The following is a 14236-nucleotide window of genomic DNA, read 5'->3' as shown; positions in this document are numbered from 1 at the left end:
CGTCCTGGGGCACTACCCGCAAAGGGAAGACAGTGTCCTATATGCGGTAAACACGGACTAACAGAGGAGGGAGGGGCGGGGGCTCACTTGCCTGGGGTATGGACAATCCTAGCCCTGGCCTTGCTTACCGGCACCGGGTCTTCACAGGGCTGCTAAGGACATCTTTCTGCGGGTCTGTCCGTCTCCAGAGTCTCGTGCCGGGTGTTGGTCTTCTAGGATGCTTGGTCTGTGAGGCCTTTTGCACTCAAGCGCGTGGCTGTGTTCGAGAGTCCCTCACGGCTTGGTGTGTTTTCTTGCAATGGCTGGATTCACTGATTTGTGGCCCTTCGCAGTTCATTTAACTTGAACATCGCATGCTTAGCAACCGAGGAAACATTTGTCATGGGCGAGTGGCTGGGTGTAGGTGAGCAGCCCCCACACCACCCGCGAGCGAGGACCGTGGGGACGGACTGGAGTAACACTTTACACACAGATCAAAATCATAAAATGGCAACATGCAGAGTAAATATCTGCAAGGGATGGGTAACTGGGTGGGGGTGGGGGTAGGGCCAGCAGTAACCGCAGCGAAGTCCTCCTGTTGGATTTCAACTGCCCAGTGTCGCGAGTCAGGAAAGTCGTGAGCTATAAATTCGGTTGCCATCTGAAAAAAGTGCATTTTGATCCAGGGCCCGATTTGAATTAACAACCAAAATGTGATGTAGTAAGCAAACACCGCAGGTAGTGGCCCCGAGAAAGAATACCGCATACTTCTTAAAGCTGTCACAGATTTACTTTTACAGTTTTTTTGTTCGTATCATCGACACCAAGGGGATGAAATGCTGAGTCACTTCTTAGGGGATTAAAACCCCTTGACGGAGACTCCCCAATGACAGACAGGTCATTACAACATGTGCTTTATCCCCAGTGCTTAATTTGTAAATGAAAAGGTGCCCTTGCTCGAAGCTCTCATATTAAACACGCAGCTGCTGCAATTAAAAGTGCGAGCACACTATGGCCCGTATTTAGGGGCATATTTACACTCCGTCTGCGCCGATTGTGCATAATTTTTTTTTTACGCACAATCAGTGCAAACGTTGCCCCGTATTTAAACTTTGACGCCCGCGGACGACAAAATTCCGCCATGTGCGTAATTTTTGGGATGCGGCAACCCGCCTTGCATTAATTATATGCAAGGTAGGCGTTCCCGTCCAAAAAATGGCTTAAACAGCCGTGCGTCTTATTTATGCCTTCGGGCAAAAATGACACACGGCCGGGAGGCGGAGCCAGAAAATGACGCACAGCCCGATTTGCATCAAAAGTTAACGCCTGGGTCAGGGCAGGCGTTAAAATGGGGCAAACACACTTGTATTTAATCAGAACACACAGAACAAACAGCAGAGCAGCAACAGGGAGCCATGGAGGTGATTCTAATCCGGCGTGCGTGCAGACGCAGAGCCCAGCAGCAACAACAGCAGCTACCACAACACCAGCAGGGACCCCAAAGGCAGCGCAGAAGGCAGGAGAGGATATTCCGCCCCAGAACCACTCTTCAGGGCCTCAGGGAACACAACATCATCCAGAGGTACCGGTTGAATTAGCAGGCCATTCAGCAGCTGCTGTGCAACATTGAACCGCAGTTGGCCCCCACTTTGGTGACACCCCGCACCATCCCAACAGAAACCAAGCTGCTTGCCGTACTTCATATGCTGGCAAGTGGCTCTTTCCAATCAATTGGTGCCCTGGTTGGGGGAATATCACAACCATCATTCTCCGCCTTTTTGCCCAAAGTACTGGATGCCATCATTGGACTGACACCCACCACATCTGCTTTCCTAACACACTGCAGAAGCAGCAGGAAACAAAACAGGGGTTCTACCTCATCAGTGGCTTCCCACACGTCCTTGGTGCAATCGACTGCACACATGTACGCCTTGTGCCACCTGCTGCAACTGAACACCTCTACCGCAACAGGAAGCACACACATTCCATCAACGTGCAGGCCATAGTCGATCACCAGGGATTGATCACCAACATCGTGGCTAAATATCCTGGGAGTGTACATGACTCATACATCTTCCATCACTGCACCATCAATGAACACTTCCAGGATGGACGGTATGGCAATGGACTACTTGTTGGTAAGTACGAAAACCTACTTATATACACACTGCACAGCAACCCTCTAGGACACACACACCACAACAGCAGCATGTGAACAGGAACATACTGAGGATGTGACATCGCTAGCCATGTTTCTTAGGTCACCATTGAACCTGTCACACATCGGAATTTACTGTACAGCCCAATGTTAAGACGTCAAAGATCACAACGTGTGGAGTGGGTTGCCCAAATGTCACATTGCAAAATGTAAGTGTCCCAATGACCTTTACATTAGTCCACTACCTAAGTCTAAAGGTATGGGATGTCCAGGGTACATTGATATGAACTTGTTAACAACACTGTCAATTTTAACTGTGTATGGAACTATCATCTCACCCCCAGTGAAGACACACGGACCCCTGTATCACAAGTCACAATGCTAGGGAGGGCACACTGTACTGCAAATCCCAAAACATACTGCTGACAAATGGTTAACAGACAAACACTTGTTCAGCCAAGGAAACAACACAATGCAGATGGTACATCCTACAAGCATAGGATGCTACATTATTACACAAAAGAGTCACAGACAACACAATACAACTACTGCCATGAAAGGTCATTTCAATAGTGCCAGCTACATCAACATGATCCCAATCATTTTCTCTTGCAGCTGATCAGGGGTATGGCATCCAGCCATGGATTATGACACCATTTGGCAACCCAAGTACTGCTGCAGAGCGTACCTACAACGACGCACATAGGAGGACACGCAGCATTGTCGAGAGGACCTTTGGCATCCTCAAGTCAAGGTTCCGGTGCCTCAACATCACTGGTGGTAGCCTCCTATATTCCCCGGAAATGGTCTGTAGGATCATCCTGACATGTGCAATATTGCACAACATTTGCATCAAAAGAAACATTCCCCTCCTGGAACCAGAGCCACACATGCCTGAAGAGGAGGAAGAGGAGGATGCTGGCCTGCAACATGAGGGGGAACTACAGAATACGGCCGCTGGTATACGCAGGCGGCAACAGATCATCAACAATTTCTTTTGAATATGATCACCTTCAACACTCTAGTTAACGAATTTAAATAAACACCTATTCTAATCACCATATAATGGTCTGGCTATTCCTTTTTGCACACCTTCATCTCTACTTATCAGAATAAGAGTGTTGACTCATGGAGCATTGCTGATATACTGAGTAGGACACAGAACATCCCAGAGCTAATGTGATGCCTAACATACAATGGTCACATACACACACACTCTTAATGACATATATCATGTACATTTCTCCTTTGAAGGCCAATAGCAGAGGACCACAACTATTTCACACATACATGTTGAAATCAAGGTCCAACGCAGCATATGGCACACAACTAAGACACCATCACTCAATAAGGGGAAAACAAGCCTCATACATGACGCAGTCAATGTGCTTTGGCATCAGTAACAGGAATGCCTGACCAGACCCTTGACAGCAGTAAGTCCAACTGCATCCAATATTTGCAAGGAATATCTGTGACTAGAGTCCCATAGAAGCAGAACATAGACAGCACAAGTGCCACACATATGAGCAGCGTTGCACACATGACATTCCATGTACATGTCAGCCCATTTCCTAACTCCTGACACATCCATGCACCTGGTCACAACCCACCTGTCTGAAGAGGTCCCTGGAATACTAAGATGTGTACCCTGATATTCCCTCCTCTACACACACAGACCAACATTAGCAAACCAGTGTGCTACACCCTTTCCTATGGTATGCCATTGTCATAGAACATCTGACTGCAAGGGTGTCAGGTTAATTTATACACTTTCTTCTAGTTTCAAAGCCCTGTTAGCACATGTAGATTGCTTCCCCTGTGAAAATGTCTGTTGGCCCTTAGAATGCAAGTCTCACCTACAGGACTGGTGAGAAACAGATGCAGCCCACACCTGTGATCACCTCCATGCACACCACCCATTTCAAAAAGCACTGCCCCTGCTGATGCCTGGAACAGCATAGGAGTTGCCATTATGTCAAATACACCGTTAAGCATTGATACTAATTAAGCCGTTTAACACAGCCACTGGGTTCATTTGTCACCTTCAAAAACACAGGACATACACAGTTTGACATGTCAGCTCTCTAGTTTTCCTCCAAACAGTCTTAGTCAGAGCAATGAATATGTAACTTGTCAAGTAGCTGGATCCTGAATCACCTTGCATTCCGTCAGCCTGACTGGCAATTGTCTGTGCGTCACACTAATGTATCCCTGTGTCTACATATGTACCACACTTGCGTTAGCAAACCTCTCATTCATCAGGGGGTATTGGGCATGGGCTTCTTCAATGCATACACAAATACATTGTATAGCATCATCTGCCTTTTAACTGTACCATTTGCGTTACATCCTCTTGGAAAAGCAAAATTCATGGCCCATCCCTTGTCTGGGTTGCATTTATGCATGAATGACAAAGTATGACAGTGTCCCAGGGCCGTAGGCAGGGATTGGGTACGGGGCTTTCAGCACAACCAGCAACCTTTGATAATGTCCATGAATAATACACAAATGTCAGGACCATGACAGTTCACACACAGAATCACAGTGCTCACAACATAGTGTTGGGCCAAGTGTGGTGAATAGCTGCGAGAATAATCAGCACAGAGGCTATGATGTTCCCAGATGCAGTGGGAAGTGCAGAGGCCAACCTGTGTACAAATGTTGTAATGACAACTGCCGGAACATGACACCTGAGACATTATCTCACTCAGCACTCCAAGGTTGCCCTGTTGACTGTCTCATTACACGTCTTTAGTGACAGGGTGGGACCATCCACATGTTGGTTCACATGTCCACATCCACTTTACTCACATTGATCAACCAAGGATACTCAGTAGATACAGGAATAGCTGCCACTGACTCATGATGAGTCCTGGACCGAACTGTGACAAATTACACCCCAAACAATATACAGGATCATCATTGGACCACAAACATGAACAAGACACCTATGTGCAATTGATCACTGGAAATATGTGGACACGTGCAGTCTTTTATGCTGGTCCACCACAGACACTCGATAGTTGGGGCTCACTTCTATGGCCTCAACTGTGGTGTCATCATACATTTGAGATTCACCCTTGTCTGTCTGTGCAAACAACATGGTACCCACTTCCTCAATGTATGTGTATGACTCACTGTGGGATTCACCAACTAGTGCCTAGGAAGCTCTTACCAATACTCTAGGACATAGGATGTAGAAAATGTGGACCATTGACATGAACATGCGTCTGCCATCCATCAGTTGCATGCTATGTCACATGTGGTGTCTACGTGACCCTAAAACTTGGAAGTCCACTTTACGGGTGTTGTTACATGTATGACTAACACATGCCCTCGCTCATTTCCACAATGACACAATGAGGATTGGACACATGGATGTCACATTCATACAAGCATATGTACAAATATGCTTCATGTGATACACACACACTTGGTCAACAAATACATTAGTTGCCAAAGCACACACTTTGAGCCAAAGGCACTTAGGTATTGTACATATGTGCGTCACATTGCTATCCTCTCTTTATGGCAAAAATGCACAATTTCTGCAACACATATATGTAGGCCACACTTATGACCAACTATTGCATCAGCCAACCGTAAAAATACTGTGAAGGGAGTAGCGGATCATGGTCCACTGCAGTATGATGTCACACATGTGAACATACACCATCAACCCCATACTGTCTTCAATCAGCCTATCTCTGATGTGTCCCAAATGTAACATAACCAAAAAACAAGTAAAATTGCCCAAAACCAGTTAATGCACTGTAATTTTGACGTCCCTAGCATTATGTGTAATTTTTTGTCTACCAAAACTGTATTTGCGTCATTTTATTTGATGCACAGGAGTGAAATTTAGCCCGCATCCAGATAGTTGTACAGGCCATGTACTATTATGTGGATGCGGGCTAATTTTCACTTCTCTGCGTTAAAACAAATGACGCAAATACAGTCTTGGTAAACAAAAAATTACGCATAACGCGAAAAAGGCGGGACTTTTAAAACAGGAAGTGATGTAATAGGATATCCTGTTTACAGATCATGTACAGTGGGTGTACTTTCACTTTCACTTTGCAGTCTATGATCCTTCTAGAATGTGTGGCTGTGTAGAGAGTGTTGTCCTGAGATTTTGTGCTTTTTTGTCCTGTGTGCTATCTGTATTGTCAATTTGTGAAATAAATATTGTTGCTGTATACTGTACTTCTGTGCTTTGTCTACATTTGTCCATTTATCTTGTGTTTTTGTTGTTTGTGGGAGTCTGTTGTGGGTAGTGTTAGTTTGGGGATAGTTGGGCTCTTTTAGTGGTTAGGTTTACTTTTCATCTGTCTTTGTACCCCTACTTTCCCCCTTTTTCCCTTTCAATTTCTTTTACCCCTATTCCCTTTCACTTCCAAGTATGTCTGGTAGGCCACGTCTTGGCAGGATGGGGGAAGAGGAGTTGGGGGGTTCATCTGGCTTGTGACACATTCTTGCCGCTCATGATCCAGGCAGGGGGCAGGGTGATACAGGGGTATCCAACAGAGGCGCGCAGAATCCGGTGGGGAAAGGTGCTGCATCACCTGCAGCATGTGTATGCCAGCCAGAGGAGTGACCACCAGTTGAAGCACCGGTGGGCTGACCTCGTCACCAGGGAGCAGGATCTCTTGGACCACCTAGGAATCATGATTGGTGGCACTGTTGGTGAGTACGAATCATGTTAATGTGCATGATTAACTGCTCTGTAGTGACATAAGGGTATTAGTACAATGTCTGCCAGCTAACTTGCTGACTGTGTGTAATGCTGGGGAAATATAAAGGGATCATTGATGCACTATGGCAAGGATCACAATAGCTAGCTGTCAGGTAGCACATGCTCAGCATACTTACAGGTTACTTTTCCATGAAGGAAATTGGTGCGGCCTTTTTGCCAGAAAAGCAAACAAAATAGGAGCCAATCATGTCTATATAGGGTACTATTGACAGAGAAGTACAGATGTACCAACATTTAGGCCAACTTTGTTGACACAATTGCTAGACTGACTTTAGCATCACTACATGATGCAGAAAAGGAGTGCTGCCTTCACGTCAATTGATAATAGCAAAGTGGCTCAGACATATGTCTCATGTGAGTCTGGTGAGTGTGGAAGGAAAGCGTTCACGGAAGTACTATGAATGTGTGGGTTTATTGTGTTCCTTGATCTTTTTGGATACATGTCAGTTCTGGATTTGAAAACATTGTGAAAAGGTGTAAGGTGCCCTCAGCTAACATCTTGGAATGTTTGTTGGAGTTAGTTGTGCCACATTCCAAATATGGATGGCAGTCCAAGTGTATGCACATGGCTTCACATCTCCATGGTTGGTGCAAATCACCATAGCTGGGCCACATCAATTGAATAAACTGTAACAACAGGATGGCTTACAAAAGTCCCTGCCCCTCCCTCTGTACATTGGACCTATGTGTAATAAATGTGTCATGGCCACAAGGCATGTTTGACTGGTAATGCAGTCCTCAAGTAACCAGGCTTTGGATGTCTCTCTTGGATGCACATGATGAGACAACTACAATCCATATTTTATTTTGCTCACCAATTACGGGGCATGTTTGCAACCACATGATAGTTAGGGCCAATGTATGTGTACAGATATGTGTGTAACTGTCACAGGAGACCCATGCTATGTACAAGTTGGCCGTGATATATCAGATGCAGTACCATCATGTCTGAATGGCTGCCATTTCCTTAATCAGCCTACACATTGTATATGTTTATGAAATGGTTGCGCTGTGCACAGATTTTGAGCACATTTCTTCCTTCCATACCTCACAGGTGGACCGGCACCCTACACTGTGGGAGAGGTGGTGACATTTGAGGACCCCGACCACTCCAGTAAGTGTTGATATGTCTGTTATGTGTTGTGTTTGCTGGTTATGGACTCGTGTGAGTTGGACGCATAGCAAGGTGTGGTGCGTTGGGCAAGCCTTTCTCTTGTTCCATGAGTGGGAATTCAGTTTCTCACATGTTTTGAGTTGGCCAGTGCGTATCCAATGGTATCATGTAGGGATTGTAGGCCATTCCTGTAGGCCCCACTGTGAGTACAGGGGTTAGTCATGTGGATGACACTTGTATCAACAAGAGTCGCACTGGAAGTCAGCTCCGATTTAGTCAGCCTGTCAGACCCACATTCTCTAAGATTGGTACAGCAAATTGCTTTCCAATAGACATCTGCTTCCCTATTTACCTACGTCATTTTGAAACAGTAGGTAGAACCTCCTAGCAGCATGTACTTCCACATATAGTGCTACAAGTATGTGGAACTTGAGTGCAATGGCCTAGGTGTGCATGCAATTCATGATCATGGGTGTTCTAGCAACTCTGTGTCTGATGTAAATCAGGACTCACTGGAAGTATATGTTGTGTACCAAGTTCTGCATTACCTGACATGTGTGGCCCTATGAGTGCTCTAGGGTTTGCTGACTCCTAATTGTTGATAGACCTTACCTGTTGTGTGTCTGTAGAGACAAACATGTGTGGAGTTTTCTATACACTCCTCGGTGTACATGTTGTTGGCAAATTATAGTTGTTTATCCCCCCCCAAACACGTGCATGGGTTTGTGAATGGGGTAGCTAGTACTGATGCTACCAGTATGTTACACATACATGTGAATAAGTGACGGTTTGGTTGCAAACTAGTATACACACTCAGGTTTGGCACTTGGTACTATACTGGCAAGTCCAGTTACAACTTGCAGACCATGTGGCTTTAGTTTTGCTTTCCGTACACTGATATTTGTAGCCCAGGTCTTGGCGAAGGATATGCAGCATGATTCTTAGCTGATAACTGCCAGAACTCAGATTGCAAGTCAAAGCCAGTTGTTACCCATCTTGTAGGTTATGGATGTGCTATGTGTGATGTGACCTTTGTAGTCTGGCCTGCCATGTACTTCCTCAGGGACATTCAATGATCTGTACTGTGATATGAGCTGTTACAAGTACAGTAGATGTATTGTCAGATTAACTTCCTGTGCCATTTCACACAATGCGGTTACTAATGTAGAATCTCTGCATTTGTCTTCACAGCTGCTAACATGACTCCAGACCAGGTCCGTGAATTTCAGCACCAGGCCATGCGATAGCAGCACATCCTGCTGGTGGAGTCGGGGTTCCGGAGGATGGCCTGGCGATATCGCCATGAACGGGCCTCCGGGGCATGGAGAGCCTTCCCACAGGGTGGGCCTACTTTGCTCACCACTGCCACCACCAGCACAACCACCAATCCAAGCCAGGTGGCCCCACCCACAGCTGCCACTGTTGGTCCGACATCTGCTGGACTTCCAGGCCCCAGCATTGCCACTGGTGCAGGACAGCCCACTAGGCCTGGCACCACACCCACACAGACCTCCTCCACCGGTACACAGACTGCCACTGCTCCATCTGTTGACCCTGCAGCCTTCAACCAAATGGACCGTAAGATGGACAAAGTGCTGCGCAAGTTGAGCCACCTGAGCCGGGATGTGCTCCACATTAACCGGCGTGTTAAGTCCATTAAGAGGACCCTCCGGAGGGCCAACCTCTAGACTTTTTGATATGGACATGATTCCCTCCCCTCCCTCCTCTTTCCTTGTTCTTATAGTTAGTGGGCTTAGGGGGCTTAGTGTTAGGTTAGTATAGGCTGTTATTTTAGTTAGTGTTAGTGGGTGGGGGGGGGTCCTGATTGTTTCTATTTTTACTTATTACATGTGTGGGTGGGTGGGTGGATGGCTATGTTGGGGTTCTTGTGTGTTTTAAAAAATAAATCCAAAAAAACAAAAAAAAATTACCAAAAAAAAATACAAAAAAATATATATTTGTATAGGATAGTATAGTATGTGTTTAAGTAAGTATGTGTTGTCCTCCATGTGTCCCGTCTCATAAGGGGGGGTGGGGGTAGATGTTTAGAACGTTTCGTTACATGTGATAAGTAAGTGTAGCTTAGGTTAGTTAGGGACAGTTGTGGGTAATGAGTAGTCAGGGTAGATTAGGGTAGGTAAGATTTTTCCCTCAGTTTCCTCATCTGTGATTAGCATTTAATAAATATTTGGTTAACCCTTAATAGTATGTGTTGAATGGTACTTGATCGTGGGTTTGGATTCAGTGTACATCAATTTTGTACTATAACATCTGTGTCCTATGCTACAAACAAATCCCAACTGAGCTGTATGATTGGCAGCTAGCCCAGAGCTACCTTGCAAAGTGTCGACCCTTCGTTGCAACCACCAATCACAGTTAATATGGATGACAATGTGTTTCTGTTGATAAGTGTGTTTTCAAAGTCACAAACAGTGCTTCCAGACTTGGTATTGGGGAAACAGTTTTAGGTCTGACTGCAGTGTGATGATCATGCAAACCCTTATAAGATGAGTTCTCATTGGCAATCTTGTATTCTTGTCTTCATGACCCTCATACATCATTTGTGACACAGTTCGGCATGATTACCTATTTGTATGTTAACTCAGACACCTTCATTTATGCAGTTTTTGTAGTGTTTACTTAGATTAATGTGGCATGTTTATTGTGTTATTTTTGCATGTTGACAACATTTTGTGGCCACTATTTGATGACTTAGTTATCCCCTGAGGAAGCATTCTTCTGTCCAACACAGCATGGTGGTGTATGGTTTCTCACTTCATCAGATTTGTCCCTCAGGATGGGCAGAGTAAGATGCAATCATGGGCACTGTGCAGAATTCTCTGACTACATATTATCAGGACGGTTGTATTGACAAGCTACGTAATTTGACAGTAGGCACATTTCAGTTATCTACTGCACAGTTGATGTCACATTACCCAGAGACAGATTTGTTGTGTAAGTGCTATTTATTGAAAAGTGCTGCAGTGCTATCTGTACATTGTCCATGATTGTGAGTCCATTATAGTGACATCTTACATAGTGATCCAACACAAGGGGTTACGGAAATGCTTTTGACATGCTGGGGTTGATGTTTCAGACAGTGCAGAGGGACAGGATTTGCCAATGAGTAGGAGAGAGACAATCACAGGGCTGGGTGACAAGATATAAAGTGGTTTGCAGAACAGTGCTTGAGTAAAGTTGTTGCAAGACTGGCAAGTTACAGAGCGCAGGACCTTGGTAAATGTGGGCCATGTGGCAGGGACTAGTGCTTCCGGGTCATTTTCCTTGTGAATGTGATCTGTTCCATGTCTTCTTCTTCTGATGTGTGGTCTTAAGGGCAGTACTGCAGCAAGGAGGGTCTGCTGGTTCTTGAGAATAGCAGCCACATCACGATGGTAGGCAGCCAGGTCGGCCCTGAGGGGGTCATGATTGCATTCGTGCATGCAGTGGAAGGTTTGGGGTGCAAGGCGTTGTGGCAACTCCCTTACTGAAGTGGTGAATTCCTTGACAGTTTCTTGTAGTCCTTGCAGTATGGATGTTAGGGCTTGCATAGCTGCTGTCTGATCTGCAGATGACATCATGCACAAACGCATCCCCTCAAGGCTGGCTGCCATAGTTTGCATCCCCACCTGCACCTCCTTGGCCAGCTCCCGCTGTACTCCAACTACAGTTCTCTCAAAGCCGGTGCCAGTGTCGTCTGAGTCCTCAGCTGTATTGGAGTTGTCAGGTCTTACAATTGGGGTGGTGGGTGGATCCTCTGCGATGGCTGCTTGTTCTGTGCTCCTCCTTGTGACTGAAGGTGGGGTCTGGAGGGTGTCAAGGACCTTTTGGATAGTCTCCTGGGGAATGTTTATTGGCTCGTCATCCATGTCATCAGGGAAATCTGGGACAGGCATATCCACAGGAGATCCATCTTCCTCTGCAATGAAACAGGGTACAATTAGTGTGTCTGTGTTGTGGCAATTTTGCTGTGACGTGCCTGCCTTTTGATGAATTCACTTTGTGATCTTGTTTTGTGTTAATTTCTCCAGTCCTTCAGATGGGCATTCTTCCAGGCCTATGGCCCACCTGTGTGTCACATGTATGTTATTGAGTTATCAGACTTGTCAGCCTCATTGCCTCTAGGTGTTGGTTTATGCCAAATAGGGAATTGCCACCTTCTTTTCCTACTCAACCCTCTGTGCACATCCATTCTCATGGTGAGACCTTTCACTGGCTGTGGGTGTACTGATGGCCCTGCAGCACACTTAACAATCTGGACCTGCCCCAATCTCTGATCTTTCACATCCACTTAAATGTAATTGACATGTGGCATATCCTATGCATGGCAATGTTATGATCCAATATGGATGTTGACATTGGTAATGTGTCCTGCTGATATTGGGGAATGTGTGTTACATTGGATTGCCCTGATAATTGTATCAGTGTCCTATTTCCTCCTCTGACTGTGCAGGTGTATTGCAGTGACCAGTTACATGTGTGTCCCCCTCAATGCTGTTGTCTGAGCAGTATGATATTTGAGATGTTGCATTGTTACCCAGGCACAGGATGGACCCAGACATATGCAGCATAGGTGTGTCCTTAGTGCTGTACCACTAAAGTGGCGAGAGGCACTTGCAGGCAGAGGTGACCTCTTTATTTCAGGTTATCATACCTCATTACCTCATTATGTAGAGGGCCCACAGTCGCAGATTTCTCACCTTCCTTCATTCCATATATAGCTTTCAAAGTGTGGTGTGCGCGGATTCTAGGCGCTCCACATGCTGGCCTGTAAGGGCACGAGGCACTGGGAGATAGTGATGTGCGCAGGTTCATAGTTTGATTAGTTGGGGAAGTCACTAATGTTTCTCGTTCCCAAGTTAGACACCAGATTACTCGTCCATCTCACCACAGGAGTTTATATAGCGCTAAAAGAGCACAGAACTAGGCCTGCAAAAAAATTATAAGTCGGCGACCTGGAAGAGCATCATTCCTTTGGTAATGTGACTTGTCATATATCCAGGAACCCACCTTCTGTGAATGTTTTCATTAAGGATTTACCATTGTCAGCGGCCAGTAAGAAAGTAACGTGATTCCGACGAAATGTTTTTATTTTGTTTAAGAACGGCACAAGCGACTTCATACACTGCGTACTTAGAAAGCTAGCAGAAAAATGATTCAGGACACAGTAACGAAGTTATAAACCAATCCAAGTCTCAGAGTAACCTTCACATAAAAAAAGAACATTTAGGAGTTTACCATTAAGTCATACTAACATTGCATAATAGGAAGAAAAGTGACAGGGCTATAATGCTATAAGAATATTCCACCCAACTTAGACCCCCATTACCTGTGACCTCTTAGTATTGATAGGGCAGGTAACTTACCCTATGGGAATTATGGGATTTGCACAAACAGCACAGATCTCTTAATTTACACCCAGAAGACTGCAGCAACTAAAAACACCCGAAATCTCCATGTGAAAGTCTGGCCCAAAATGAGAATAACTGGGAATCGGGACAAGAATTACCAGTTCCCCCTGTAATTACTAATTAACTCGCAATGATCCGGATTTTTCTAACCCCAAATTTACTATATAGTTAACTCTAGGCTTGAGAACAATCCAGTCCATTTACAGCGCCACTCATAACGAGGACCTGGAAGTAGAATGTTCTAAATTGAAAATTGAGAAATCGAAAGAGAAGCTTTGGAACTTTGAAGCATAAGATCTGTGCCAGCCATTATTTGCCCTGGAACACTCCATAGTCTTCCGTAGTGCTCGCAACATTCTGGTACTGCAATATAGCCTTAGAACCCGCCGTAGGGGCTCTACCGGCTATTAAAGGCCCGCTCCCTCGTTAAAGGCCCGAGCCGAAGGCGAGGTCCTTTAACAAGAGAGAGGGCCTTTAATAGCCGGTAGAGCCCACTACGGTGGGTTCTAAGCTATTAGAACATTCTGCCACTCAGGGCAGAATGTTCTATTAAATAAAAAAATTCCTCACGGAGCCCGAGGGGATTAAAATCCCCTCGGGCTCCGTGAGGCTTTGTTCACAGCTCTTGCTGTGAACAAAGAGAACATTGGAATATTGGCTGCAGGCTTTTACCGGCCAGTAAAAGCCTGGAGCACTCCATTGTTTTCAATGGAGCTGCCAACGTTCCAATGTTCTAACTTAATGTTAGAAACTGCTGTTGTTGGCTATACTAGCTGTATAGATCTTCTACGCAAGTTATCAGATGAAGCTGGAGGCAA

This window comes from Pleurodeles waltl, chromosome 6 (genome assembly GCF_031143425.1).
Source record: "Pleurodeles waltl isolate 20211129_DDA chromosome 6, aPleWal1.hap1.20221129, whole genome shotgun sequence".
Lineage (NCBI taxonomy): Eukaryota > Metazoa > Chordata > Amphibia > Caudata > Salamandridae > Pleurodeles > Pleurodeles waltl.
This window is presented reverse-complemented; position numbering follows the sequence as displayed.